Consider the following 22186-nt stretch of genomic DNA (forward strand, 5'->3'; position numbering starts at 1 on the left):
GGAGTGTGTGGAGGCGCGGCGGCCGTGCCGGGGGAGGGCGGGCGACCTGTGCGTCAGCGGTGGGGGGGCTGCTGGCGGCCGGGTAGGAGGGAAGGCCCGGGCCGCGGTGGTGTGGGGCGCCGAACCCCCTGGTGCCGGGACCCGCGAGCCGCGGGGCGCAGCCCTGGGCAGGCGTGGAGGCTGCCGGGCACGGCTGGCGTGTGGCTGGGCGATGGCGGCAGGCAGGGGATCCGGCCTAGAAAGAGAGAGTAGGAGTTCCCTGTGGCCAGCGGCAGCCGGAGGAGGTTGGCTCCCCTTGGCTTGGCGGCAGCGTGCCGACTGGGCGCCCGGTGCTGCAGGTCCTGGGCTGGGCAGGCGGAGGGCTGGAGTTCGGGCACTGGTGCAGGGCTAGGCGGAGGGCGGCTGAGGAGGAGGGGGGGGAGGAGGAGAAGAGAAGAGAAGAGAAAAGAGGGAGGAGGCGGAGGAGAAGCGGCAGCGGGAGCGGGAGCGGGAGCGGGAGCGGGAGTGGGAATGGGAATGGGAATGGGAATGGGAATGGGAGTGAGAGCGGGGAGCGGGCAGGAGGAGGAGGAGGAGGAGGAGGCGGCGGCGGCGGCGGCTGTGCGGGCGCGCACTCAAGAGGGGCCTGGAGGCGGCCTCTGGCGTCTACGGCCATACCACCCTGAACGCGCCCGATCTCGTCTGATCTCGGAAGCTAAGCAGGGTCGGGCCTGGTTAGTACTTGGATGGGAGACCGCCTGGGAATACCGGGTGCTGTAGGCTTTTGCCCCGCGGCACCCTCCCCTTTTGCTCGCCTTTGGCTGGCTGCCTAGCCACGCCCCCATCCGCCAGCCCGCACGCCGGGACCCCTGCGACCCCCAACGCAGCTCCAGCAGGGGGCAGAAGCCCGACCCCTCCACCTGGCAGCCCCAGCCCGCCCGCGCCTCGGGCCTGGGCCTGGGCCTGGGCACGGGCACGGGCACGGGCACGGGCGGGCCGGCCAGCTGTCCCCGGCTGCCGCAGCCCCACCGCCAACCCCGGGGCCCACCCCGGGACACAGGCCACGCCCCGCGCCATCCAGCGCGCCCCCTCCAACCCCAAACCAGCGACTCACCGCCCGCCAGGGCGCTCCCCTGCCGGCCGCCCCAACCCCGCAGCCCGCCGCACCAGCAGCTCCCGGCACCTGCACTCCCACCGCCCCTCCCGGGCTCCTGTCTCCCAGGGAGCCCAATGACTGTGACCACGACCACGACCACGACCACCGCCCGAAGACGACGCCAGGGCGCGGTTGCCCACCACTCAGGGCCCGGTGCCTCGCGCAGCCCAACCCGCGGGCCCTCTGCGCCACCTGGCCGTGCGGCGGCCACGCGCCACAGCCGCGGAAGCCCTCCAGAGCGCAAAGGAGGGACCCCACACCAAGCCTCGCAGGCAATACAGGCACCCTCTCCCTCTGTCTCTGACTTACACCAACACCTACACGTCTCTCTCTCTTTCTCTCTCTCTCTCTGTCTCTCTCTCCTCTCTCTGTCCCCCTCTCCCCCATCAGCCCTGACTCACACAGCATCCAAACGGGGCACCCTTTTGGCAGGCCAGGCAGAGACCCGCGGCCACAGGCTGCGTGCCCACAGGACCTCCCCGGGACAGAGGGTCCGTGGCAGGCAGGCAGCACACAGCCTGTGGTCTCGAACTGGCTGCCGGGCTGGAGGGTGCGGGTCGCGCTGAAGCGCCCCACCCTCCCGTGAGGGAACGGGCGCTGAGGACGGAAATCCCTCTGTGCCACGAAGGGTGTCGGGGTGTGCGACTGTGTGCCCCTTGTGTAGGCGTGTGTGTGTGTGTGTGTGTGTGTGAGTGCCCACGCGAGCGTGCGGCGGGGGTGATTCCGTGCGCTGCCGCCCTCCTTCCCGACCTGCTGCCCCACTTGGGCCCCCGTGACCGAGCGGGGACAAGGGTCCCCAGGCCCTCAGCTGTCCTCGCGGCGTGGGAGTGTGTGGAGGCGCGGCGGCCGTGCCGGGGGAGGGCGGGCGACCTGTGCGTCAGCGGTGGGGGGGCTGCTGGCGGCCGGGTAGGAGGGAAGGCCCGGGCCGCGGTGGTGTGGGGCGCCGAACCCCCTGGTGCCGGGACCCGCGAGCCGCGGGGCGCAGCCCTGGGCAGGCGTGGAGGCTGCCGGGCACGGCTGGCGTGTGGCTGGGCGATGGCGGCAGGCAGGGGATCCGGCCTAGAAAGAGAGAGTAGGAGTTCCCTGTGGCCAGCGGCAGCCGGAGGAGGTTGGCTCCCCTTGGCTTGGCGGCAGCGTGCCGACTGGGCGCCCGGTGCTGCAGGTCCTGGGCTGGGCAGGCGGAGGGCTGGAGTTCGGGCACTGGTGCAGGGCTAGGCGGAGGGCGGCTGAGGAGGAGGGGGGGGGAGGAGGAGAAGAGAAGAGAAGAGAAAAGAGGGAGGAGGCGGAGGAGAAGCGGCAGCGGGAGCGGGAGCGGGAGCGGGAGCGGGAGCGGGAATGGGAATGGGAATGGGAATGGGAATGGGAATGGGAATGGGAGTGAGAGCGGGGAGCGGGCAGGAGGAGGAGGAGGAGGAGGAGGTGGCGGCGGCGGCGGCTGTGCGGGCGCGCACTCAAGAGGGGCCTGGAGGCGGCCTCTGGCGTCTACGGCCATACCACCCTGAACGCGCCCGATCTCGTCTGATCTCGGAAGCTAAGCAGGGTCGGGCCTGGTTAGTACTTGGATGGGAGACCGCCTGGGAATACCGGGTGCTGTAGGCTTTTGCCCCGCGGCACCCTCCCCTTTTGCTCGCCTTTGGCTGGCTGCCTAGCCACGCCCCCATCCGCCAGCCCGCACGCCGGGACCCCTGCGACCCCCAACGCAGCTCCAGCAGGGGGCAGAAGCCCGACCCCTCCACCTGGCAGCCCCAGCCCGCCCGCGCCTCGGGCCTGGGCCTGGGCCTGGGCACGGGCACGGGCACGGGCGGGCCGGCCAGCTGTCCCCGGCTGCCGCAGCCCCACCGCCAACCCCGGGGCCCACCCCGGGACACAGGCCACGCCCCGCGCCATCCAGCGCGCCCCCTCCAACCCCAAACCAGCGACTCACCGCCCGCCAGGGCGCTCCCCTGCCGGCCGCCCCAACCCCGCAGCCCGCCGCACCAGCAGCTCCCGGCACCTGCACTCCCACCGCCCCTCCCGGGCTCCTGTCTCCCAGGGAGCCCAATGACTGTGACCACGACCACGACCACGACCACCGCCCGAAGACGACGCCAGGGCGCGGTTGCCCACCACTCAGGGCCCGGTGCCTCGCGCAGCCCAACCCGCGGGCCCTCTGCGCCACCTGGCCGTGCGGCGGCCACGCGCCACAGCCGCGGAAGCCCTCCAGAGCGCAAAGGAGGGACCCCACACCAAGCCTCGCAGGCAATACAGGCACCCTCTCCCTCTGTCTCTGACTTACACCAACACCTACACGTCTCTCTCTCTTTCTCTCTCTCTCTCTGTCTCTCTCTCCTCTCTCTGTCCCCCTCTCCCCCATCAGCCCTGACTCACACAGCATCCAAACGGGGCACCCTTTTGGCAGGCCAGGCAGAGACCCGCGGCCACAGGCTGCGTGCCCACAGGACCTCCCCGGGACAGAGGGTCCGTGGCAGGCAGGCAGCACACAGCCTGTGGTCTCGAACTGGCTGCCGGGCTGGAGGGTGCGGGTCGCGCTGAAGCGCCCCACCCTCCCGTGAGGGAACGGGCGCTGAGGACGGAAATCCCTCTGTGCCACGAAGGGTGTCGGGGTGTGCGACTGTGTGCCCCTTGTGTAGGCGTGTGTGTGTGTGTGTGTGTGTGTGTGTGAGTGCCCACGCGAGCGTGCGGCGGGGGTGATTCCGTGCGCTGCCGCCCTCCTTCCCGACCTGCTGCCCCACTTGGGCCCCCGTGACCGAGCGGGGACAAGGGTCCCCAGGCCCTCAGCTGTCCTCGCGGCGTGGGAGTGTGTGGAGGCGCGGCGGCCGTGCCGGGGGAGGGCGGGCGACCTGTGCGTCAGCGGTGGGGGGGCTGCTGGCGGCCGGGTAGGAGGGAAGGCCCGGGCCGCGGTGGTGTGGGGCGCCGAACCCCCTGGTGCCGGGACCCGCGAGCCGCGGGGCGCAGCCCTGGGCAGGCGTGGAGGCTGCCGGGCACGGCTGGCGTGTGGCTGGGCGATGGCGGCAGGCAGGGGATCCGGCCTAGAAAGAGAGAGTAGGAGTTCCCTGTGGCCAGCGGCAGCCGGAGGAGGTTGGCTCCCCTTGGCTTGGCGGCAGCGTGCCGACTGGGCGCCCGGTGCTGCAGGTCCTGGGCTGGGCAGGCGGAGGGCTGGAGTTCGGGCACTGGTGCAGGGCTAGGCGGAGGGCGGCTGAGGAGGAGGGGGGGGGAGGAGGAGAAGAGAAGAGAAGAGAAAAGAGGGAGGAGGCGGAGGAGAAGCGGCAGCGGGAGCGGGAGCGGGAGTGGGAATGGGAATGGGAATGGGAGTGAGAGCGGGGAGCGGGCAGGAAGAGGAGGCGGCGGCGGCGGCGGCGGCGGCGGAGGCGGCGGCGGCTGTGCGGGCGCGCACTCAAGAGGGGCCTGGAGGCGGCCTCTGGCGTCTACGGCCATACCACCCTGAACGCGCCCGATCTCGTCTGATCTCGGAAGCTAAGCAGGGTCGGGCCTGGTTAGTACTTGGATGGGAGACCGCCTGGGAATACCGGGTGCTGTAGGCTTTTGCCCCGCGGCACCCTCCCCTTTTGCTTGCCTTTGGCTGGCTGCCTAGCCACGCCCCCATCCGCCAGCCCGCACGCCGGGACCCCTGCGACCCCCAACGCAGCTCCAGCAGGGGGCAGAAGCCCGACCCCTCCACCTGGCAGCCCCAGCCCGCCCGCGCCTCGGGCCTGGGCCTGGGCCTGGGCCTGGGCCTGGGCACGGGCACGGGCACGGGCACGGGCACGGGCGGGCCGGCCAGCTGTCCCCGGCTGCCGCAGCCCCACCGCCAACCCCGGGGCCCACCCCGGGACACAGGCCACGCCCCGCGCCATCCAGCGCGCCCCCTCCAACCCCAAACCAGCGACTCACCGCCCGCCAGGGCGCTCCCCTGCCGGCCGCCCCAACCCCGCAGCCCGCCGCACCAGCAGCTCCCGGCACCTGCACTCCCACCGCCCCTCCCGGGCTCCTGTCTCCCAGGGAGCCCAATGACTGTGACCACGACCACGACCACGACCACCGCCCGAAGACGACGCCAGGGCGCGGTTGCCCACCACTCAGGGCCCGGTGCCTCGCGCAGCCCAACCCGCGGGCCCTCTGCGCCACCTGGCCGTGCGGCGGCCACGCGCCACAGCCGCGGAAGCCCTCCAGAGCGCAAAGGAGGGACCCCACACCAAGCCTCGCAGGCAATACAGGCACCCTCTCCCTCTGTCTCTGACTTACACCAACACCTACACGTCTCTCTCTCTCTCTCTCTCTCTCTCTGTCTCTCTCTCCTCTCTCTGTCCCCCTCTCCCCCATCAGCCCTGACTCACACAGCATCCAAACGGGGCACCCTTTTGGCAGGCCAGGCAGAGACCCGCGGCCACAGGCTGCGTGCCCACAGGACCTCCCCGGGACAGAGGGTCCGTGGCAGGCAGGCAGCACACAGCCTGTGGTCTCGAACTGGCTGCCGGGCTGGAGGGTGCGGGTCGCGCTGAAGCGCCCCACCCTCCCGTGAGGGAACGGGCGCTGAGGACGGAAATCCCTCTGTGCCACGAAGGGTGTCGGGGTGTGCGACTGTGTGCCCCTTGTGTAGGCGTGTGTGTGTGTGTGTGTGTGTGTGTGTGTGAGTGCCCACGCGAGCGTGCGGCGGGGGTGATTCCGTGCGCTGCCGCCCTCCTTCCCGACCTGCTGCCCCACTTGGGCCCCCGTGACCGAGCGGGGACAAGGGTCCCCAGGCCCTCAGCTGTCCTCGCGGCGTGGGAGTGTGTGGAGGCGCGGCGGCCGTGCCGGGGGAGGGCGGGCGACCTGTGCGTCAGCGGTGGGGGGGCTGCTGGCGGCCGGGTAGGAGGGAAGGCCCGGGCCGCGGTGGTGTGGGGCGCCGAACCCCCTGGTGCCGGGACCCGCGAGCCGCGGGGCGCAGCCCTGGGCAGGCGTGGAGGCTGCCGGGCACGGCTGGCGTGTGGCTGGGCGATGGCGGCAGGCAGGGGATCCGGCCTAGAAAGAGAGAGTAGGAGTTCCCTGTGGCCAGCGGCAGCCGGAGGAGGTTGGCTCCCCTTGGCTTGGCGGCAGCGTGCCGACTGGGCGCCCGGTGCTGCAGGTCCTGGGCTGGGCAGGCGGAGGGCTGGAGTTCGGGCACTGGTGCAGGGCTAGGCGGAGGGCGGCTGAGGAGGAGGGGGGGGGAGGAGGAGAAGAGAAGAGAAGAGAAAAGAGGGAGGAGGCGGAGGAGAAGCGGCAGCGGGAGCGGGAGCGGGAGCGGGAGTGGGAATGGGAATGGGAATGGGAGTGAGAGCGGGGAGCGGGCAGGAAGAGGAGGCGGCGGCGGCGGCGGCGGCGGAGGCGGCGGCGGCTGTGCGGGCGCGCACTCAAGAGGGGCCTGGAGGCGGCCTCTGGCGTCTACGGCCATACCACCCTGAACGCGCCCGATCTCGTCTGATCTCGGAAGCTAAGCAGGGTCGGGCCTGGTTAGTACTTGGATGGGAGACCGCCTGGGAATACCGGGTGCTGTAGGCTTTTGCCCCGCGGCACCCTCCCCTTTTGCTCGCCTTTGGCTGGCTGCCTAGCCACGCCCCCATCCGCCAGCCCGCACGCCGGGACCCCTGCGACCCCCAACGCAGCTCCAGCAGGGGGCAGAAGCCCGACCCCTCCACCTGGCAGCCCCAGCCCGCCCGCGCCTCGGGCCTGGGCCTGGGCCTGGGCACGGGCACGGGCACGGGCACGGGCGGGCCGGCCAGCTGTCCCCGGCTGCCGCAGCCCCACCGCCAACCCCGGGGCCCACCCCGGGACACAGGCCACGCCCCGCGCCATCCAGCGCGCCCCCTCCAACCCCAAACCAGCGACTCACCGCCCGCCAGGGCGCTCCCCTGCCGGCCGCCCCAACCCCGCAGCCCGCCGCACCAGCAGCTCCCGGCACCTGCACTCCCACCGCCCCTCCCGGGCTCCTGTCTCCCAGGGAGCCCAATGACTGTGACCACGACCACGACCACGACCACCGCCCGAAGACGACGCCAGGGCGCGGTTGCCCACCACTCAGGGCCCGGTGCCTCGCGCAGCCCAACCCGCGGGCCCTCTGCGCCACCTGGCCGTGCGGCGGCCACGCGCCACAGCCGCGGAAGCCCTCCAGAGCGCAAAGGAGGGACCCCACACCAAGCCTCGCAGGCAATACAGGCACCCTCTCCCTCTGTCTCTGACTTACACCAACACCTACACGTCTCTCTCTCTTTCTCTCTCTCTCTCTGTCTCTCTCTCCTCTCTCTGTCCCCCTCTCCCCCATCAGCCCTGACTCACACAGCATCCAAACGGGGCACCCTTTTGGCAGGCCAGGCAGAGACCCGCGGCCACAGGCTGCGTGCCCACAGGACCTCCCCGGGACAGAGGGTCCGTGGCAGGCAGGCAGCACACAGCCTGTGGTCTCGAACTGGCTGCCGGGCTGGAGGGTGCGGGTCGCGCTGAAGCGCCCCACCCTCCCGTGAGGGAACGGGCGCTGAGGACGGAAATCCCTCTGTGCCACGAAGGGTGTCGGGGTGTGCGACTGTGTGCCCCTTGTGTAGGCGTGTGTGTGTGTGTGTGTGTGAGTGCCCACGCGAGCGTGCGGCGGGGGTGATTCCGTACGCTGCCGCCCTCCTTCCCGACCTGCTGCCCCACTTGGGCCCCCGTGACCGAGCGGGGACAAGGGTCCCCAGGCCCTCAGCTGTCCTCGCGGCGTGGGAGTGTGTGGAGGCGCGGCGGCCGTGCCGGGGGAGGGCGGGCGACCTGTGCGTCAGCGGTGGGGGGGCTGCTGGCGGCCGGGTAGGAGGGAAGGCCCGGGCCGCGGTGGTGTGGGGCGCCGAACCCCCTGGTGCCGGGACCCGCGAGCCGCGGGGCGCAGCCCTGGGCAGGCGTGGAGGCTGCCGGGCACGGCTGGCGTGTGGCTGGGCGATGGCGGCAGGCAGGGGATCCGGCCTAGAAAGAGAGAGTAGGAGTTCCCTGTGGCCAGCGGCAGCCGGAGGAGGTTGGCTCCCCTTGGCTTGGCGGCAGCGTGCCGACTGGGCGCCCGGTGCTGCAGGTCCTGGGCTGGGCAGGCGGAGGGCTGGAGTTCGGGCACTGGTGCAGGGCTAGGCGGAGGGCGGCTGAGGAGGAGGGGGGGGAGGAGGAGAAGAGAAGAGAAGAGAAAAGAGGGAGGAGGCGGAGGAGAAGCGGCAGCGGGAGCGGGAGCGGGAGCGGGAGCGGGAGTGGGAATGGGAATGGGAATGGGAATGGGAATGGGAGTGAGAGCGGGGAGCGGGCAGGAGGAGGAGGAGGAGGAGGAGGCGGCGGCGGCGGCGGCTGTGCGGGCGCGCACTCAAGAGGGGCCTGGAGGCGGCCTCTGGCGTCTACGGCCATACCACCCTGAACGCGCCCGATCTCGTCTGATCTCGGAAGCTAAGCAGGGTCGGGCCTGGTTAGTACTTGGATGGGAGACCGCCTGGGAATACCGGGTGCTGTAGGCTTTTGCCCCGCGGCACCCTCCCCTTTTGCTCGCCTTTGGCTGGCTGCCTAGCCACGCCCCCATCCGCCAGCCCGCACGCCGGGACCCCTGCGACCCCCAACGCAGCTCCAGCAGGGGGCAGAAGCCCGACCCCTCCACCTGGCAGCCCCAGCCCGCCCGCGCCTCGGGCCTGGGCCTGGGCCTGGGCACGGGCACGGGCACGGGCACGGGCGGGCCGGCCAGCTGTCCCCGGCTGCCGCAGCCCCACCGCCAACCCCGGGGCCCACCCCGGGACACAGGCCACGCCCCGCGCCATCCAGCGCGCCCCCTCCAACCCCAAACCAGCGACTCACCGCCCGCCAGGGCGCTCCCCTGCCGGCCGCCCCAACCCCGCAGCCCGCCGCACCAGCAGCTCCCGGCACCTGCACTCCCACCGCCCCTCCCGGGCTCCTGTCTCCCAGGGAGCCCAATGACTGTGACCACGACCACGACCACGACCACCGCCCGAAGACGACGCCAGGGCGCGGTTGCCCACCACTCAGGGCCCGGTGCCTCGCGCAGCCCAACCCGCGGGCCCTCTGCGCCACCTGGCCGTGCGGCGGCCACGCGCCACAGCCGCGGAAGCCCTCCAGAGCGCAAAGGAGGGACCCCACACCAAGCCTCGCAGGCAATACAGGCACCCTCTCCCTCTGTCTCTGACTTACACCAACACCTACACGTCTCTCTCTCTTTCTCTCTCTCTCTCTGTCTCTCTCTCCTCTCTCTGTCCCCCTCTCCCCCATCAGCCCTGACTCACACAGCATCCAAACGGGGCACCCTTTTGGCAGGCCAGGCAGAGACCCGCGGCCACAGGCTGCGTGCCCACAGGACCTCCCCGGGACAGAGGGTCCGTGGCAGGCAGGCAGCACACAGCCTGTGGTCTCGAACTGGCTGCCGGGCTGGAGGGTGCGGGTCGCGCTGAAGCGCCCCACCCTCCCGTGAGGGAACGGGCGCTGAGGACGGAAATCCCTCTGTGCCACGAAGGGTGTCGGGGTGTGCGACTGTGTGCCCCTTGTGTAGGCGTGTGTGTGTGTGTGTGTGTGTGTGTGAGTGCCCACGCGAGCGTGCGGCGGGGGTGATTCCGTACGCTGCCGCCCTCCTTCCCGACCTGCTGCCCCACTTGGGCCCCCGTGACCAAGCGGGGACAAGGGTCCCCAGGCCCTCAGCTGTCCTCGCGGCGTGGGAGTGTGTGGAGGCGCGGCGGCCGTGCCGGGGGAGGGCGGGCGACCTGTGCGTCAGCGGTGGGGGGGCTGCTGGCGGCCGGGTAGGAGGGAAGGCCCGGGCCGCGGTGGTGTGGGGCGCCGAACCCCCTGGTGCCGGGACCCGCGAGCCGCGGGGCGCAGCCCTGGGCAGGCGTGGAGGCTGCCGGGCACGGCTGGCGTGTGGCTGGGCGATGGCGGCAGGCAGGGGATCCGGCCTAGAAAGAGAGAGTAGGAGTTCCCTGTGGCCAGCGGCAGCCGGAGGAGGTTGGCTCCCCTTGGCTTGGCGGCAGCGTGCCGACTGGGCGCCCGGTGCTGCAGGTCCTGGGCTGGGCAGGCGGAGGGCTGGAGTTCGGGCACTGGTGCAGGGCTAGGCGGAGGGCGGCTGAGGAGGAGGGGGGGGAGGAGGAGAAGAGAAGAGAAGAGAAAAGAGGGAGGAGGCGGAGGAGAAGCGGCAGCGGGAGCGGGAGCGGGAGTGGGAATGGGAATGGGAATGGGAGTGAGAGCGGGGAGCGGGCAGGAAGAGGAGGCGGCGGCGGCGGCGGCGGCGGCGGCGGCGGCGGCGGCTGTGCGGGCGCGCACTCAAGAGGGGCCTGGAGGCGGCCTCTGGCGTCTACGGCCATACCACCCTGAACGCGCCCGATCTCGTCTGATCTCGGAAGCTAAGCAGGGTCGGGCCTGGTTAGTACTTGGATGGGAGACCGCCTGGGAATACCGGGTGCTGTAGGCTTTTGCCCCGCGGCACCCTCCCCTTTTGCTCGCCTTTGGCTGGCTGCCTAGCCACGCCCCCATCCGCCAGCCCGCACGCCGGGACCCCTGCGACCCCCAACGCAGCTCCAGCAGGGGGCAGAAGCCCGACCCCTCCACCTGGCAGCCCCAGCCCGCCCGCGCCTCGGGCCTGGGCCTGGGCCTGGGCCTGGGCCTGGGCCTGGGCACGGGCACGGGCACGGGCACGGGCACGGGCGGGCCGGCCAGCTGTCCCCGGCTGCCGCAGCCCCACCGCCAACCCCGGGGCCCACCCCGGGACACAGGCCACGCCCCGCGCCATCCAGCGCGCCCCCTCCAACCCCAAACCAGCGACTCACCGCCCGCCAGGGCGCTCCCCTGCCGGCCGCCCCAACCCCGCAGCCCGCCGCACCAGCAGCTCCCGGCACCTGCACTCCCACCGCCCCTCCCGGGCTCCTGTCTCCCAGGGAGCCCAATGACTGTGACCACGACCACGACCACGACCACCGCCCGAAGACGACGCCAGGGCGCGGTTGCCCACCACTCAGGGCCCGGTGCCTCGCGCAGCCCAACCCGCGGGCCCTCTGCGCCACCTGGCCGTGCGGCGGCCACGCGCCACAGCCGCGGAAGCCCTCCAGAGCGCAAAGGAGGGACCCCACACCAAGCCTCGCAGGCAATACAGGCACCCTCTCCCTCTGTCTCTGACTTACACCAACACCTACACGTCTCTCTCTCTTTCTCTCTCTCTCTCTGTCTCTCTCTCCTCTCTCTGTCCCCCTCTCCCCCATCAGCCCTGACTCACACAGCATCCAAACGGGGCACCCTTTTGGCAGGCCAGGCAGAGACCCGCGGCCACAGGCTGCGTGCCCACAGGACCTCCCCGGGACAGAGGGTCCGTGGCAGGCAGGCAGCACACAGCCTGTGGTCTCTGTGGGGAGCAACTCGGATTGGACTGAGTTACTGGAATTAAGACTTATTCTATGCATCTGCTCTCCCACAATATGGCGCTGGGAGAGGAGAAAACAGCTTCTATGCAGCTGCCTCTTGCCAACTTGAGTGATGACCTCCAGGAGCTGATCCTGCTCCTGATTGGAGGAGAGCAGCGTACTTGGCGTGTGGGCAGCCGAGTTGGGATTGGCGGAAGAGGACTATAAAGGAGGAGAGAGACAACATGCACCAGGAACATCTAAGGGGAACACCTGTGCAGCCCCCGAGAGAGCCGGCCGGCCGGCCGGCGGTGTGCCGCTCCCCCGCGGAAGTGGGGAATGTGGCAGGGGGAACCGCCCTTCCACGGAGGTGGAAGGGACGGTAGCCAACCCGGGAAGAACCAGCAGCAAACCCGGGGAGGGCCGAGCAGACGAAAGAACAGCGCAGGGTCCTGTGTCGTTCCTCCATGAAGAGGGGGAGCGACAGTCTCGAACTGGCTGCCGGGCTGGAGGGTGCGGGTCGCGCTGAAGCGCCCCACCCTCCCGTGAGGGAACGGGCGCTGAGGACGGAAATCCCTCTGTGCCACGAAGGGTGTCGGGGTGTGCGACTGTGTGCCCCTTGTGTAGGCGTGTGTGTGTGTGTGTGTGTGTGTGTGTGAGTGCCCACGCGAGCGTGCGGCGGGGGTGATTCCGTGCGCTGCCGCCCTCCTTCCCGACCTGCTGCCCCACTTGGGCCCCCGTGACCGAGCGGGGACAAGGGTCCCCAGGCCCTCAGCTGTCCTCGCGGCGTGGGAGTGTGTGGAGGCGCGGCGGCCGTGCCGGGGGAGGGCGGGCGACCTGTGCGTCAGCGGTGGGGGGGCTGCTGGCGGCCGGGTAGGAGGGAAGGCCCGGGCCGCGGTGGTGTGGGGCGCCGAACCCCCTGGTGCCGGGACCCGCGAGCCGCGGGGCGCAGCCCTGGGCAGGCGTGGAGGCTGCCGGGCACGGCTGGCGTGTGGCTGGGCGATGGCGGCAGGCAGGGGATCCGGCCTAGAAAGAGAGAGTAGGAGTTCCCTGTGGCCAGCGGCAGCCGGAGGAGGTTGGCTCCCCTTGGCTTGGCGGCAGCGTGCCGACTGGGCGCCCGGTGCTGCAGGTCCTGGGCTGGGCAGGCGGAGGGCTGGAGTTCGGGCACTGGTGCAGGGCTAGGCGGAGGGCGGCTGAGGAGGGGGGGGGGAGGAGGAGAAGAGAAGAGAAGAGAAAAGAGGGAGGAGGCGGAGGAGAAGCGGCAGCGGGAGCGGGAGCGGGAGCGGGAGCGGGAATGGGAATGGGAATGGGAATGGGAGTGAGAGCGGGGAGCGGGCAGGAGGAGGAGGAGGAGGAGGAGGAGGCGGCGGCGGCGGCGGCGGCGGCTGTGCGGGCGCGCACTCAAGAGGGGCCTGGAGGCGGCCTCTGGCGTCTACGGCCATACCACCCTGAACGCGCCCGATCTCGTCTGATCTCGGAAGCTAAGCAGGGTCGGGCCTGGTTAGTACTTGGATGGGAGACCGCCTGGGAATACCGGGTGCTGTAGGCTTTTGCCCCGCGGCACCCTCCCCTTTTGCTCGCCTTTGGCTGGCTGCCTAGCCACGCCCCCATCCGCCAGCCCGCACGCCGGGACCCCTGCGACCCCCAACGCAGCTCCAGCAGGGGGCAGAAGCCCGACCCCTCCACCTGGCAGCCCCAGCCCGCCCGCGCCTCGGGCCTGGGCCTGGGCACGGGCACGGGCACGGGCACGGGCACGGGCGGGCCGGCCAGCTGTCCCCGGCTGCCGCAGCCCCACCGCCAACCCCGGGGCCCACCCCGGGACACAGGCCACGCCCCGCGCCATCCAGCGCGCCCCCTCCAACCCCAAACCAGCGACTCACCGCCCGCCAGGGCGCTCCCCTGCCGGCCGCCCCAACCCCGCAGCCCGCCGCACCAGCAGCTCCCGGCACCTGCACTCCCACCGCCCCTCCCGGGCTCCTGTCTCCCAGGGAGCCCAATGACTGTGACCACGACCACGACCACGACCACCGCCCGAAGACGACGCCAGGGCGCGGTTGCCCACCACTCAGGGCCCGGTGCCTCGCGCAGCCCAACCCGCGGGCCCTCTGCGCCACCTGGCCGTGCGGCGGCCACGCGCCACAGCCGCGGAAGCCCTCCAGAGCGCAAAGGAGGGACCCCACACCAAGCCTCGCAGGCAATACAGGCACCCTCTCCCTCTGTCTCTGACTTACACCAACACCTACACGTCTCTCTCTCTTTCTCTCTCTCTCTCTGTCTCTCTCTCCTCTCTCTGTCCCCCTCTCCCCCATCAGCCCTGACTCACACAGCATCCAAACGGGGCACCCTTTTGGCAGGCCAGGCAGAGACCCGCGGCCACAGGCTGCGTGCCCACAGGACCTCCCCGGGACAGAGGGTCCGTGGCAGGCAGGCAGCACACAGCCTGTGGTCTCGAACTGGCTGCCGGGCTGGAGGGTGCGGGTCGCGCTGAAGCGCCCCACCCTCCCGTGAGGGAACGGGCGCTGAGGACGGAAATCCCTCTGTGCCACGAAGGGTGTCGGGGTGTGCGACTGTGTGCCCCTTGTGTAGGCGTGTGTGTGTGTGTGTGTGTGTGTGTGAGTGCCCACGCGAGCGTGCGGCGGGGGTGATTCCGTACGCTGCCGCCCTCCTTCCCGACCTGCTGCCCCACTTGGGCCCCCGTGACCGAGCGGGGACAAGGGTCCCCAGGCCCTCAGCTGTCCTCGCGGCGTGGGAGTGTGTGGAGGCGCGGCGGCCGTGCCGGGGGAGGGCGGGCGACCTGTGCGTCAGCGGTGGGGGGGCTGCTGGCGGCCGGGTAGGAGGGAAGGCCCGGGCCGCGGTGGTGTGGGGCGCCGAACCCCCTGGTGCCGGGACCCGCGAGCCGCGGGGCGCAGCCCTGGGCAGGCGTGGAGGCTGCCGGGCACGGCTGGCGTGTGGCTGGGCGATGGCGGCAGGCAGGGGATCCGGCCTAGAAAGAGAGAGTAGGAGTTCCCTGTGGCCAGCGGCAGCCGGAGGAGGTTGGCTCCCCTTGGCTTGGCGGCAGCGTGCCGACTGGGCGCCCGGTGCTGCAGGTCCTGGGCTGGGCAGGCGGAGGGCTGGAGTTCGGGCACTGGTGCAGGGCTAGGCGGAGGGCGGCTGAGGAGGAGGGGGGGGAGGAGGAGAAGAGAAGAGAAGAGAAAAGAGGGAGGAGGCGGAGGAGAAGCGGCAGCGGGAGCGGGAGCGGGAGTGGGAATGGGAATGGGAATGGGAGTGAGAGCGGGGAGCGGGCAGGAAGAGGAGGCGGCGGCGGCGGCGGCGGCGGCGGCGGCTGTGCGGGCGCGCACTCAAGAGGGGCCTGGAGGCGGCCTCTGGCATCTACGGCCATACCACCCTGAACGCGCCCGATCTCGTCTGATCTCGGAAGCTAAGCAGGGTCGGGCCTGGTTAGTACTTGGATGGGAGACCGCCTGGGAATACCGGGTGCTGTAGGCTTTTGCCCCGCGGCACCCTCCCCTTTTGCTCGCCTTTGGCTGGCTGCCTAGCCACGCCCCCATCCGCCAGCCCGCACGCCGGGACCCCTGCGACCCCCAACGCAGCTCCAGCAGGGGGCAGAAGCCCGACCCCTCCACCTGGCAGCCCCAGCCCGCCCGCGCCTCGGGCCTGGGCCTGGGCCTGGGCCTGGGCCTGGGCCTGGGCACGGGCACGGGCACGGGCACGGGCACGGGCACGGGCGGGCCGGCCAGCTGTCCCCGGCTGCCGCAGCCCCACCGCCAACCCCGGGGCCCACCCCGGGACACAGGCCACGCCCCGCGCCATCCAGCGCGCCCCCTCCAACCCCAAACCAGCGACTCACCGCCCGCCAGGGCGCTCCCCTGCCGGCCGCCCCAACCCCGCAGCCCGCCGCACCAGCAGCTCCCGGCACCTGCACTCCCACCGCCCCTCCCGGGCTCCTGTCTCCCAGGGAGCCCAATGACTGTGACCACGACCACGACCACGACCACCGCCCGAAGACGACGCCAGGGCGCGGTTGCCCACCACTCAGGGCCCGGTGCCTCGCGCAGCCCAACCCGCGGGCCCTCTGCGCCACCTGGCCGTGCGGCGGCCACGCGCCACAGCCGCGGAAGCCCTCCAGAGCGCAAAGGAGGGACCCCACACCAAGCCTCGCAGGCAATACAGGCACCCTCTCCCTCTGTCTCTGACTTACACCAACACCTACACGTCTCTCTCTCTTTCTCTCTCTCTCTCTGTCTCTCTCTCCTCTCTCTGTCCCCCTCTCCCCCATCAGCCCTGACTCACACAGCATCCAAACGGGGCACCCTTTTGGCAGGCCAGGCAGAGACCCGCGGCCACAGGCTGCGTGCCCACAGGACCTCCCCGGGACAGAGGGTCCGTGGCAGGCAGGCAGCACACAGCCTGTGGTCTCTGTGGGGAGCAACTCGGATTGGACTGAGTTACTGGAATTAAGACTTATTCTATGCATCTGCTCTCCCACAATATGGCGCTGGGAGAGGAGAAAACAGCTTCTATGCAGCTGCCTCTTGCCAACTTGAGTGATGACCTCCAGGAGCTGATCCTGCTCCTGATTGGAGGAGAGCAGCGTACTTGGCGTGTGGGCAGCCGAGTTGGGATTGGCGGAAGAGGACTATAAAGGAGGAGAGAGACAACATGCACCAGGAACATCTAAGGGGAACACCTGTGCAGCCCCCGAGAGAGCCGGCCGGCCGGCCGGCGGTGTGCCGCTCCCCCGCGGAAGTGGGGAATGTGGCAGGGGGAACCGCCCTTCCACGGAGGTGGAAGGGACGGTAGCCAACCCGGGAAGAACCAGCAGCAAACCCGGGGAGGGCCGAGCAGACGAAAGAACAGCGCAGGGTCCTGTGTCGTTCCTCCATGAAGAGGGGGAGCGACAGTCTCGAACTGGCTGCCGGGCTGGAGGGTGCGGGTCGCGCTGAAGCGCCCCACCCTCCCGTGAGGGAACGGGCGCTGAGGACGGAAATCCCTCTGTGCCACGAAGGGTGTCGGGGTGTGCGACTGTGTGCCCCTTGTGTAGGCGTGTGTGTGTGTGTGTGTGTGTGTGTGAGTGCCCACGCGAGCGTGCGGCGGGGGTGATTCCGTGCGCTGCCGCCCTCCTTCCCGACCTGCTGCCCCACTTGGGCCCCCGTGACCGAGCGGGGACAAGGGTCCCCAGGCCCTCAGCTGTCCTCGCGGCGTGGGAGTGTGTGGAGGCGCGGCGGCCGTGCCGGGGGAGGGCGGGCGACCTGTGCGTCAGCGGTGGGGGGGCTGCTGGCGGCCGGGTAGGAGGGAAGGCCCGGGCCGCGGTGGTGTGGGGCGCCGAACCCCCTGGTGCCGGGACCCGCGAGCCGCGGGGCGCAGCCCTGGGCAGGCGTGGAGGCTGCCGGGCACGGCTGGCGTGTGGCTGGGCGATGGCGGCAGGCAGGGGATCCGGCCTAGAAAGAGAGAGTAGGAGTTCCCTGTGGCCAGCGGCAGCCGGAGGAGGTTGGCTCCCCTTGGCTTGGCGGCAGCGTGCCGACTGGGCGCCCGGTGCTGCAGGTCCTGGGCTGGGCAGGCGGAGGGCTGGAGTTCGGGCACTGGTGCAGGGCTAGGCGGAGGGCGGCTGAGGAGGGGGGGGGGAGGAGGAGAAGAGAAGAGAAGAGAAAAGAGGGAGGAGGCGGAGGAGAAGCGGCAGCGGGAGCGGGAGCGGGAGCGGGAGCGGGAATGGGAATGGGAATGGGAATGGGAGTGAGAGCGGGGAGCGGGCAGGAGGAGGAGGAGGAGGAGGCGGCGGCGGCGGCGGCTGTGCGGGCGCGCACTCAAGAGGGGCCTGGAGGCGGCCTCTGGCGTCTACGGCCATACCACCCTGAACGCGCCCGATCTCGTCTGATCTCGGAAGCTAAGCAGGGTCGGGCCTGGTTAGTACTTGGATGGGAGACCGCCTGGGAATACCGGGTGCTGTAGGCTTTTGCCCCGCGGCACCCTCCCCTTTTGCTCGCCTTTGGCTGGCTGCCTAGCCACGCCCCCATCCGCCAGCCCGCACGCCGGGACCCCTGCGACCCCCAACGCAGCTCCAGCAGGGGGCAGAAGCCCGACCCCTCCACCTGGCAGCCCCAGCCCGCCCGCGCCTCGGGCCTGGGCCTGGGCCTGGGCACGGGCACGGGCACGGGCACGGGCGGGCCGGCCAGCTGTCCCCGGCTGCCGCAGCCCCACCGCCAACCCCGGGGCCCACCCCGGGACACAGGCCACGCCCCGCGCCATCCAGCGCGCCCCCTCCAACCCCAAACCAGCGACTCACCGCCCGCCAGGGCGCTCCCCTGCCGGCCGCCCCAACCCCGCAGCCCGCCGCACCAGCAGCTCCCGGCACCTGCACTCCCACCGCCCCTCCCGGGCTCCTGTCTCCCAGGGAGCCCAATGACTGTGACCACGACCACGACCACGACCACCGCCCGAAGACGACGCCAGGGCGCGGTTGCCCACCACTCAGGGCCCGGTGCCTCGCGCAGCCCAACCCGCGGGCCCTCTGCGCCACCTGGCCGTGCGGCGGCCACGCGCCACAGCCGCGGAAGCCCTCCAGAGCGCAAAGGAGGGACCCCACACCAAGCCTCGCAGGCAATACAGGCACCCTCTCCCTCTGTCTCTGACTTACACCAACACCTACACGTCTCTCTCTCTTTCTCTCTCTCTCTCTGTCTCTCTCTCCTCTCTCTGTCCCCCTCTCCCCCATCAGCCCTGACTCACACAGCATCCAAACGGGGCACCCTTTTGGCAGGCCAGGCAGAGACCCGCGGCCACAGGCTGCGTGACCACAGGACCTACCCGGGACAGAGGGTCCGTGGCAGGCAGGCAGCACACAGCCTGTGGTCTCGAACTGGCTGCCGGGCTGGAGGGTGCGGGTCGCGCTGAAGCGCCCCACCCTCCCGTGAGGGAACGGGCGCTGAGGACGGAAATCCCTCTGTGCCACGAAGGGTGTCGGGGTGTGCGACTGTGTGCCCCTTGTGTAGGCGTGTGTGTGTGTGTGTGTGTGTGTGTGAGTGCCCACGCGAGCGTGCGGCGGGGGTGATTCCGTACGCTGCCGCCCTCCTTCCCGACCTGCTGCCCCACTTGGGCCCCCGTGACCGAGCGGGGACAAGGGTCCCCAGGCCCTCAGCTGTCCTCGCGGCGTGGGAGTGTGTGGAGGCGCGGCGGCCGTGCCGGGGGAGGGCAGGCGACCTGTGCGTCAGCGGTGGGGGGGCTGCTGGCGGCCGGGTAGGAGGGAAGGCCCGGGCCGCGGTGGTGTGGGGCGCCGAACCCCCTGGTGCCGGGACCCGCGAGCCGCGGGGCGCAGCCCTGGGCAGGCGTGGAGGCTGCCGGGCACGGCTGGCGTGTGGCTGGGCGATGGCGGCAGGCAGGGGATCCGGCCTAGAAAGAGAGAGTAGGAGTTCCCTGTGGCCAGCGGCAGCCGGAGGAGGTTGGCTCCCCTTGGCTTGGCGGCAGCGTGCCGACTGGGCGCCCGGTGCTGCAGGTCCTGGGCTGGGCAGGCGGAGGGCTGGAGTTCGGGCACTGGTGCAGGGCTAGGCGGAGGGCGGCTGAGGAGGAGGGGGGGGAGGAGGAGAAGAGAAGAGAAGAGAAAAGAGGGAGGAGGCGGAGGAGAAGCGGCAGCGGGAGCGGGAGCGGGAGCGGGAGCGGGAATGGGAATGGGAATGGGAATGGGAGTGAGAGCGGGGAGCGGGCAGGAGGAGGAGGAGGAGGAGGCGGCGGCGGCGGCGGCTGTGCGGGCGCGCACTCAAGAGGGGCCTGGAGGCGGCCTCTGGCGTCTACGGCCATACCACCCTGAACGCGCCCGATCTCGTCTGATCTCGGAAGCTAAGCAGGGTCGGGCCTGGTTAGTACTTGGATGGGAGACCGCCTGGGAATACCGGGTGCTGTAGGCTTTTGCCCCGCGGCACCCTCCCCTTTTGCTCGCCTTTGGCTGGCTGCCTAGCCACGCCCCCATCCGCCAGCCCGCACGCCGGGACCCCTGCGACCCCCAACGCAGCTCCAGCAGGGGGCAGAAGCCCGACCCCTCCACCTGGCAGCCCCAGCCCGCCCGCGCCTCGGGCCTGGGCCTGGGCCTGGGCCTGGGCACGGGCACGGGCACGGGCACGGGCACGGGCACGGGCGGGCCGGCCAGCTGTCCCCGGCTGCCGCAGCCCCACCGCCAACCCCGGGGCCCACCCCGGGACACAGGCCACGCCCCGCGCCATCCAGCGCGCCCCCTCCAACCCCAAACCAGCGACTCACCGCCCGCCAGGGCGCTCCCCTGCCGGCCGCCCCAACCCCGCAGCCCGCCGCACCAGCAGCTCCCGGCACCTGCACTCCCACCGCCCCTCCCGGGCTCCTGTCTCCCAGGGAGCCCAATGACTGTGACCACGACCACGACCACGACCACCGCCCGAAGACGACGCCAGGGCGCGGTTGCCCACCACTCAGGGCCCGGTGCCTCGCGCAGCCCAACCCGCGGGCCCTCTGCGCCACCTGGCCGTGCGGCGGCCACGCGCCACAGCCGCGGAAGCCCTCCAGAGCGCAAAGGAGGGACCCCACACCAAGCCTCGCAGGCAATACAGGCACCCTCTCCCTCTGTCTCTGACTTACACCAACACCTACACGTCTCTCTCTCTTTCTCTCTCTCTCTCTGTCTCTCTCTCCTCTCTCTGTCCCCCTCTCCCCCATCAGCCCTGACTCACACAGCATCCAAACGGGGCACCCTTTTGGCAGGCCAGGCAGAGACCCGCGGCCACAGGCTGCGTGCCCACAGGACCTCCCCGGGACAGAGGGTCCGTGGCAGGCAGGCAGCACACAGCCTGTGGTCTCTGTGGGGAGCAACTCGGATTGGACTGAGTTACTGGAATTAAGACTTATTCTATGCATCTGCTCTCCCACAATATGGCGCTGGGAGAGGAGAAAACAGCTTCTATGCAGCTGCCTCTTGCCAACTTGAGTGATGACCTCCAGGAGCTGATCCTGCTCCTGATTGGAGGAGAGCAGCGTACTTGGCGTGTGGGCAGCCGAGTTGGGATTGGCGGAAGAGGACTATAAAGGAGGAGAGAGACAACATGCACCAGGAACATCTAAGGGGAACACCTGTGCAGCCCCCGAGAGAGCCGGCCGGCCGGCCGGCGGTGTGCCGCTCCCCCGCGGAAGTGGGGAATGTGGCAGGGGGAACCGCCCTTCCACGGAGGTGGAAGGGACGGTAGCCAACCCGGGAAGAACCAGCAGCAAACCCGGGGAGGGCCGAGCAGACGAAAGAACAGCGCAGGGTCCTGTGTCGTTCCTCCATGAAGAGGGGGAGCGACAGTCTCGAACTGGCTGCCGGGCTGGAGGGTGCGGGTCGCGCTGAAGCGCCCCACCCTCCCGTGAGGGAACGGGCGCTGAGGACGGAAATCCCTCTGTGCCACGAAGGGTGTCGGGGTGTGCGACTGTGTGCCCCTTGTGTAGGCGTGTGTGTGTGTGTGTGTGTGTGTGTGAGTGCCCACGCGAGCGTGCGGCGGGGGTGATTCCGTGCGCTGCCGCCCTCCTTCCCGACCTGCTGCCCCACTTGGGCCCCCGTGACCGAGCGGGGACAAGGGTCCCCAGGCCCTCAGCTGTCCTCGCGGCGTGGGAGTGTGTGGAGGCGCGGCGGCCGTGCCGGGGGAGGGCGGGCGACCTGTGCGTCAGCGGTGGGGGGGCTGCTGGCGGCCGGGTAGGAGGGAAGGCCCGGGCCGCGGTGGTGTGGGGCGCCGAACCCCCTGGTGCCGGGACCCGTGAGCCGCGGGGCGCAGCCCTGGGCAGGCGTGGAGGCTGCCGGGCACGGCTGGCGTGTGGCTGGGCGATGGCGGCAGGCAGGGGATCCGGCCTAGAAAGAGAGAGTAGGAGTTCCCTGTGGCCAGCGGCAGCCGGAGGAGGTTGGCTCCCCTTGGCTTGGCGGCAGCGTGCCGACTGGGCGCCCGGTGCTGCAGGTCCTGGGCTGGGCAGGCGGAGGGCTGGAGTTCGGGCACTGGTGCAGGGCTAGGCGGAGGGCGGCTGAGGAGGAGGGGGGGGGAGGAGGAGAAGAGAAGAGAAGAGAAAAGAGGGAGGAGGCGGAGGAGAAGCGGCAGCGGGAGCGGGAGCGGGAGCGGGAGTGGGAATGGGAATGGGAATGGGAATGGGAATGGGAATGGGAATGGGAGTGAGAGCGGGGAGCGGGGAGCGGGCAGGAGGAGGAGGAGGAGGCGGCGGCGGCGGCGGCGGCGGCGGCGGCGGCGGCTGTGCGGGCGCGCACTCAAGAGGGGCCTGGAGGCAGCCTCTGGCGTCTACGGCCATACCACCCTGAACGCGCCCGATCTCGTCTGATCTCGGAAGCTAAGCAGGGTCGGGCCTGGTTAGTACTTGGATGGGAGACCGCCTGGGAATACCGGGTGCTGTAGGCTTTTGCCCCGCGGCACCCTCCCCTTTTGCTCGCCTTTGGCTGGCTGCCTAGCCACGCCCCCATCCGCCAGCCCGCACGCCGGGACCCCTGCGAACCCCAACGCAGCTCCAGCAGGGGGCAGAAGCCCGACCCCTCCACCTGGCAGCCCCAGCCCGCCCGCGCCTCGGGCCTGGGCCTGGGCACGGGCACGGGCACGGGCACGGGCGGGCCGGCCAGCTGTCCCCGGCTGCCGCAGCCCCACCGCCAACCCCGGGGCCCACCCCGGGACACAGGCCACGCCCCGCGCCATCCAGCGCGCCCCCTCCAACCCCAAACCAGCGACTCACC

The 22186-nt window shown here is 71.2% G+C and overlaps 11 non-coding genes across 11 annotated transcripts; all 11 read left to right on the top strand.

Moving 5' to 3' along the window:
• The first annotated feature begins 643 nt into the window (after positions 1-643).
• LOC138848252 (5S ribosomal RNA) lies at positions 644-762 on the top strand. Its single transcript, XR_011386062.1, has one exon. It is a non-coding gene; the product is annotated as a 5S ribosomal RNA (ribosomal RNA).
• A 1853-nt stretch (positions 763-2615) lies between these two features.
• On the top strand, positions 2616-2734 carry LOC138848253 (5S ribosomal RNA). Its single transcript, XR_011386063.1, has one exon. It is a non-coding gene; the product is annotated as a 5S ribosomal RNA (ribosomal RNA).
• A 1824-nt stretch (positions 2735-4558) lies between these two features.
• LOC138848254 (5S ribosomal RNA) lies at positions 4559-4677 on the top strand. Its single transcript, XR_011386064.1, has one exon. It is a non-coding gene; the product is annotated as a 5S ribosomal RNA (ribosomal RNA).
• Positions 4678-6530: 1853 nt separating this feature from the next.
• On the top strand, positions 6531-6649 carry LOC138848255 (5S ribosomal RNA). The gene has a single exon (XR_011386065.1). It is a non-coding gene; the product is annotated as a 5S ribosomal RNA (ribosomal RNA).
• Positions 6650-8485: 1836 nt separating this feature from the next.
• LOC138848256 (5S ribosomal RNA) lies at positions 8486-8604 on the top strand. The gene has a single exon (XR_011386066.1). It is a non-coding gene; the product is annotated as a 5S ribosomal RNA (ribosomal RNA).
• Positions 8605-10431: 1827 nt separating this feature from the next.
• LOC138848257 (5S ribosomal RNA) lies at positions 10432-10550 on the top strand. Its single transcript, XR_011386067.1, has one exon. It is a non-coding gene; the product is annotated as a 5S ribosomal RNA (ribosomal RNA).
• A 2352-nt stretch (positions 10551-12902) lies between these two features.
• LOC138848258 (5S ribosomal RNA) lies at positions 12903-13021 on the top strand. The gene has a single exon (XR_011386068.1). It is a non-coding gene; the product is annotated as a 5S ribosomal RNA (ribosomal RNA).
• Positions 13022-14839: 1818 nt separating this feature from the next.
• LOC138848271 (5S ribosomal RNA) lies at positions 14840-14958 on the top strand. Its single transcript, XR_011386081.1, has one exon. It is a non-coding gene; the product is annotated as a 5S ribosomal RNA (ribosomal RNA).
• A 2344-nt stretch (positions 14959-17302) lies between these two features.
• On the top strand, positions 17303-17421 carry LOC138848259 (5S ribosomal RNA). The gene has a single exon (XR_011386069.1). It is a non-coding gene; the product is annotated as a 5S ribosomal RNA (ribosomal RNA).
• Positions 17422-19248: 1827 nt separating this feature from the next.
• LOC138848260 (5S ribosomal RNA) lies at positions 19249-19367 on the top strand. Its single transcript, XR_011386070.1, has one exon. It is a non-coding gene; the product is annotated as a 5S ribosomal RNA (ribosomal RNA).
• Positions 19368-21741: 2374 nt separating this feature from the next.
• On the top strand, positions 21742-21860 carry LOC138848262 (5S ribosomal RNA). The gene has a single exon (XR_011386072.1). It is a non-coding gene; the product is annotated as a 5S ribosomal RNA (ribosomal RNA).
• The last annotated feature ends 326 nt before the right edge of the window (positions 21861-22186 follow it).

This window comes from Oryctolagus cuniculus, unplaced genomic scaffold, assembly GCF_964237555.1.
Source record: "Oryctolagus cuniculus unplaced genomic scaffold, mOryCun1.1 SCAFFOLD_160, whole genome shotgun sequence".
Lineage (NCBI taxonomy): Eukaryota > Metazoa > Chordata > Mammalia > Lagomorpha > Leporidae > Oryctolagus > Oryctolagus cuniculus.